Here is a 6,193-nt window from a genome sequence, read left to right as displayed (position 1 = left end):
AGGATAGTTCAGTCTAGCATGTATGAAGGTGTGTTTGATTCCACAGAAACAAGCCAGTTGCATTGGTGCATACTGAAAATTGAGGCCAGGAGATCGGTAGTTTCGAGGCTATATAATGAAACCCAGTCTGAACATAAGATTTTTGAGGATTACTTGGAAAATAAAGATTTTCAACTTTTTAGTCATTAATTATTATAGCTTAGTTTTTGAAAGATTGTCTGTTTATGTATTGGAAACTGGTTTCCTAGAAACTATTATGTATTATAGGATATTGGTGGTGGAAGTGAATTGCACAAGTTATAAGAGACAATGAAATAGTTGTCTAATATTTTACAGATTTGCTTCTGTTATATACTGATTTAAACAGGTTCATTCAGTTAAAATTTTGAAATTGCTTCTTAGTTCTTTTGTCACCTTCAAAGAAGCTGTTTATTCCTTTTCTTTATATGTCTCATATCAGAACATGGATTTTTTTTTATTTTTTAGAACATGGATTTTATAAAATGTATTAAAGCCTGCTTTTTGTAGAACAGTATCCAATACTGAAATATGTTATATCTGTATTCATATTATTTTAGTCTCATGTGTTGTCCTTCTGTCAATTTAGTTCATGACTGAAGAAAGAAATTTTCAGTGAATGTTATGAAGTTTCATGACTTGACTACCACCCTGTAGTATTATAACAAAGCTGTAAATCCTAATATCGCAGCTTAAGACAGAAACATAAACCATCCAAGGTAATGTAATCTTTTGTTGAAAAATAAGAACATTTTACGGAGACCTTGACTGGATTTATGATGATATAGGACCTTGTCTGAATATAATGATTTCAAAAATTGAGCTTACAGTGACTGAAATCTAGTCAATGTGCCTCACCCTAGTGGTACACACTTGTAGTCACAGCACTTGGGATGCTGTGATAAGATTGTGATTTCCAGGCCCTCTTAGAAAAGGAAAGCAAATGATCAGATTTGAAGTGAGAACATTGCATACTCCGGAAAAATGGTGTGCAATTTTCTATTTTCTGTAATATCTTTTATATAAATATTTAAAAGTAATTTGTGGGCTTTTCTTGCATTTTATATTTGTTGAAAGCAAGATGAAATGTCCTTGGATCACAAAAGGCCTGGTGACATGGATCCTCATAAAATGGCGTTCCCAACTCATGAAAAAAATGGAGAGCCACCTTTCTAGATTTGTAAGGTATATGAATCAGGAGGAAAGGGTAATGTTTATGGAGCATGTACATTGTGGAATGTGGTGAGTATGTCAAGCTGTTCTTTTGGTGGCTACATTTGATTAGCCAGTGTCACTGTAGAATTATTAGCTGACTATATAGCAGTTCTTCCTTATTTTAGAAAGTATTTTAGGTATTATATACATTCTTGGTATATAATATTAAGAACCCATGACTAGTTGGTAGTTGCATCCATATTCTGATGGATTATCTAGCTGACAATTCTTTCAGTGCTTAAATATTTCCCTGCCTTTGTGCTGTGACTTTTTTTAAACCTCCTCATTGACATTTACAGTGTATTGGTAGGAATATTTTAGTTATCTTTGATTAATAGGTAAAACACAAATGCCATCACTTTTATTAGAGTAGAGAATCTTTACAAGCTTAAATGGGATATTTTTACTTAAAAGAGAAAGGTAGTAGGAACTAGGATTGACCTGATGAGCAAAGTAAGTCAATTAGGGAGTGTTAGAGAACCATATGCTAAGATGTTTAAGAAAGCAGTTAAGGGGCTGGAGAGATGGCTCAGTGGTTAAGAGCAGTGACTGCACTTCCAGAGGTCCTGAGTTCAAATCCCAGCAACCACATGGTGACTCACAACCATCTGTAATGAGATCTGATGCCCTCTTCTGGTGCGTCTGAAGACAGCTACAGTGTACTTAGATATAATAATAAATCTTTTTTTTTTTTTTTTAAAAAAAGCAGTTAAGGGAAAAGAGGAATGGTTCTTGGGATTAAACTTAGGATTTCAGATAGGGGATTATGTGTATTTACCTGTAGAACAGTCATACTGACTCTAGAGTAGTGGGTTGTTGCTGTTGGGATATCTGTAGTAGTTTAAAAATGACAGTGGAAATTACAGAGATGTGGGATTAATGGCATGCATAATTAATGATATCCATATCTTTTAAAAATAGTAATTTGTTAAAAGCACATTTTAAAAGTTTTTGTAATCATCAAAATGTTCAGTTAGACATAAGGGTGTTAAATGAATCACTTTGAAGGTGGGTAAAAATACCACAGGGTAGATAGTTTGCTTTGTTAGAATTGGCTATTTTTTTTATGCTGAGGTTTAAACCCAAGGGCATTGTATATAGTTTCTTTCTTAGGGTCAAACTGACAAGTCAGGCTGTGTGGATCTGTTTGGTTTCATTGTTTTGTTTTGTTTGGGTTTTTGTTTCTTTGTTTTGCCTTTTGACACTGGGTCTCATTATGTAACTGAGTCACACTGGCATCCAATTCATAATATTCCTGCCTTGCTGTTGCAAGTGCTTATTTTATAGGCTCGCCACACACCTATTTTTTCATTCACTCACTCATTCATTAGTGTGTATCTGTGTGCCCCCACCCCCTACCGCACTCCAAAGGACATACTTTCTGTTTACCTTACAACTAACTACATACTTAGCCAGGCCAGACTATATTATTTTTAAGCTGTTTATCTAGCTCGGAGTTTTATGTGAAGCAATAGCTTTGTAATGAACGTGTTCTCCTAAATCTTGAGGTTTTTCTCTAACACAGGCCTCTAAAACTCATGTTTCTACTATATCAGTACCATGTAACCATATACCACTTTCCATTTTTACAGTTTTTTTTTAAAGTCCCTTCTGAAGGACTTTGGCTGGACTTATGATGAGCTATGTTTACTGAGCATGATGAAATGATGCTCAAAATGATTACTCTGAAGTCTAGCCAAAGTGTCAGTTTAAGAACTTAGGTAACAACTTAAGTTCTGGGAATATGAAACAAGATTTTTTTCAAGGAGACTGGAGCTGTAGATTTTTCCAATATAGCAAAATTGGTTTTAAACCTATTTCATTTTATTTTTGTAAAGTGCCTTTGTGTTTCTAACACCATAGCTTTTTCACCTTTCTTTCTATATAATAAATTCTAGAAATAAAGAACTTGGAAGTTAGTGTATCGCTCAGTTACCCAAAATGTACCCTGTGTGATAGTTTCCTGAGCATGTTCCTAGCCATTTTGAATGTATTGTTCCTTGATTTTTTTTTATAAGATAGGAATTTTATGTTTTTTCCCAAATGCTGAGGATAATCCAGAGAGGTTAATCTATCTTTATTATCATAAAGCATTGATGGAGTAGTCACTCTGTAATTGCCAATACTGAATATGAGAAATATTTGGTAAATTTTGTTTAATTTTTTGCTAGTGAGATCACGTACTATTCCTGTTTTCAAACACGTGGTTGGGTGGTGTCAGGATAATCATCTGCATACCAGTTTGATTTTGTTCCTCTGAAGTGTGAGTTTCCCTGAGCTTTGTATGTTAGCTACTGCTGTAGTGATTGCTTGTTGTGTGGTATCCTTCTGCCTTTGTAATACTTACTTCTGGATCTTTGCATATCTACATGCATACACAGCAATAGATTTATTTTCCTATATAATTATAAAACAATTCTTAATCTGTTGGTTATGGCAAATTTATTGCTGTGATATAGCTTTGTTTTAAATATATGATAACTTTATTGGCATAATTTAGTAAAACATGTGAAATGATGATTATAATATCTTACATGGTTCAGCGATAAACTAGAAAGATACTTTTGTAGGACTTTACTTTTTGGTTAATTAGTAAAAATCAGTTAGATTTTGACCTATTTGTTAGGTTAAGGTGTTTTAAATGGAATGATCTTATAAAATAACTAATCACAGGGATAATTTCTATAATGTACTTGGTAAATGATTTTATAGAATTTATGGGAGACATGTCAATGTTTGAGTAGTTAAGAATAGTGTTAAACAAGGGGCTATAATGTGTATTAAATATAAATAGAAAAAGTCATCATTTTAAAGTACATTTGAGAAGTCATTCCAGTTTTATGGGTTGCATTTTCATTTTCATTTTCTTTTTCTTTTTTTTTTTTTTTGCAATGGAATAAGAGTTTAACTGAGGGCATAAAGAGGGGAAGTAAGAGGGTGGTAGAATCAGAGGCGGTAGAGGAGAAGAGAATCTATTACTTCTCTTCCAGCCAGGCTATGAACATGTGGAGAGGGTGGGTGGTGGCCAGGAATGGAGAAAGAGGGGAAGGGAAGAGCAGGGGAGCAAGAGAGCAAGAAAGAAGAAAGAGCAGTTTGGCATTTTCTTGATATGAAGAAATAGAAGTTGAATTCCTGTAGTATTATAATCTTGGTTAGTGTGGCTTTCTTTCAATGAACAGTTTTTATTAATTTTTTTAACCTTTGTTACTATGGAGTTTTGTTCAGCATGCTTTGTAAATAGAATTCTTGGTTCTTCAGAGAATCTTATGTTACTTTATATAAGAGAAGTTTTTTTGTCATGATACAATTACAAAATACATCCTGTTATGACATCTACTGTTATATAGCATAACATTGGCCTACATACCCAATAGTGCACCATGTTAATTTAATCTTGTGAAGAAAAGTAATGGATTGTGTTTTGCAAGATACTTAATGATAATGAAATTTCTAGACAAACAAATTACAAAATTACTAGAATGCTTGTTCTGGAATTTCTAGACTTTCTAGTTTTATGGCAAGTAAAGAAAATTCATGACATAAAACCATTTGTAAGGGGTGATCTATGTGACAACTTCACATAGTTTTACTCCAATAAGAAGTTAATAAATATTGTGAGTGAATTCAATGTTAACACACTATACCCTTAATATGCTAATACATATCTAAAAGATACAAAATCATTTAAATTGAATAAGAAATTTCTGGCCAACTTTGTTTTCAGATTTATTTTATATACAAATACACAGTTATTTATATCACAGAAAAATTTTTATATTTTAAATTGGAATTGGACACTGAAATAAAAGATTAGAACTTTGGTGGTCAACAGAATATATTATATGGATTCTTAAGTAGTATGATACAGCAACATTTCTCTGTTAAGGGTTAATTAGGAAATGCTAAGCAGAGGAAAGGTATTCTTTTTTAAATTGGAATTGCTGGATCATACTTTGAAATTGCCAATTTAGTCAAGCCCATCTGTCAGTCTAACTTTCAGCTTGTTTTTGCCTGTATTTATTTTAAATCAGACCTGACAGGATTGATAACTGAAAAATAATAGAGTCCTATCTTTGTAGAAACAAAAGTACCTTCAACTGCCAAAAACACATGGCATTACTCTATATGTTTAATGAGTAGAATGTTTGAACTGTGTGTAGTGACTTTGTTTAAAGAACTTGCTTAATAGAGACCATGTTAACACATTATATTTCTTGTATTTATGGATAGCTGTATTTAAAAACATTTGGCCAGTTTTCAGGTTTTTAAGTTGTTCTGTATGAAAAGACATCTTTATTTTTGCTGTTAAATGTTACTGGACATTTATGTAAGGCTCATTGTGGTGGTGTGATAGTAAAAGCTGAATTACCTGAGCATTTTATTAAAAGCTCTCTCTCTCTCTCTCTCTCCCTCTCTCCCTCTCCCTCTCCCTCCCTCTCTCTCTCTCCATATATATATATATATATATATATATATATATATATATATATATAAATAGTTTGTATATTCTTTAATGGCATCAAGGTAGTTATTTCTGAGGATAATTCAAGTACAAGAATTATAGGGTCACTGTTTTCTGAAAAGTATGTATGCTATATAAATGACATTGAAGTTTCATTTTATTTTTCTAATCACTAAAATGTGTGATATAATTTATTTTTCCAAATTATCAAGGTATATCAGAATTCCATGCTTTGTAGTTATCTGATACATGGCAAAAATGGAACTTTCTAATTCGTACGACTTTTATACCAATCATCTAGTAGTTGCAGAAATATTGAGACTCATAATTTTTAAATTTATAAATATATTGCAATTCCTATTGTCTTTTACAATGAAGATGACACATTGAGAGTTGATAAAGCGATCATGGAGCTCAGAATTTTTCGTGTTTGTTTGAATCCCAGAGGAGCAATTTATAAACACTATATATTTATTTACTCTATTCTCAGAACAGTTG

General features: G+C 32.4%; 1 long non-coding RNA gene and 2 other non-coding genes across 3 annotated transcripts in view; all 3 read left to right on the top strand.

The window, feature by feature from the left end:
* Positions 1–6,193, top strand: part of Snhg14 (small nucleolar RNA host gene 14) — a 1,177,441-nt gene that overhangs the window by 468,443 nt on the left and 702,805 nt on the right. Inside the window, exons 16-17 of the long non-coding RNA NR_146211.1 lie at positions 608–737; positions 1,096–1,260. This is a non-coding gene — a long non-coding RNA (small nucleolar RNA host gene 14). The remainder of the gene's footprint in view (positions 1–607; positions 738–1,095; positions 1,261–6,193) is intronic.
* LOC115486845 lies at positions 790–859 on the top strand. The gene has a single exon (XR_003947192.1). It is a non-coding gene; the product is annotated as a small nucleolar RNA SNORD107 (small nucleolar RNA).
* Positions 2,879–2,924, top strand: Snord64 (small nucleolar RNA, C/D box 64). The gene has a single exon (NR_028529.1). It is a non-coding gene; the product is annotated as a small nucleolar RNA, C/D box 64 (small nucleolar RNA).

Source organism: Mus musculus, chromosome 7 (assembly GCF_000001635.26).
Source record: "Mus musculus strain C57BL/6J chromosome 7, GRCm38.p6 C57BL/6J".
In the NCBI taxonomy this organism is placed as follows: Eukaryota; Metazoa; Chordata; class Mammalia; order Rodentia; family Muridae; genus Mus; species Mus musculus.
Note: the sequence above shows the minus strand (reverse complement) of the source record. Positions and strands in the feature narration are given on the sequence as shown.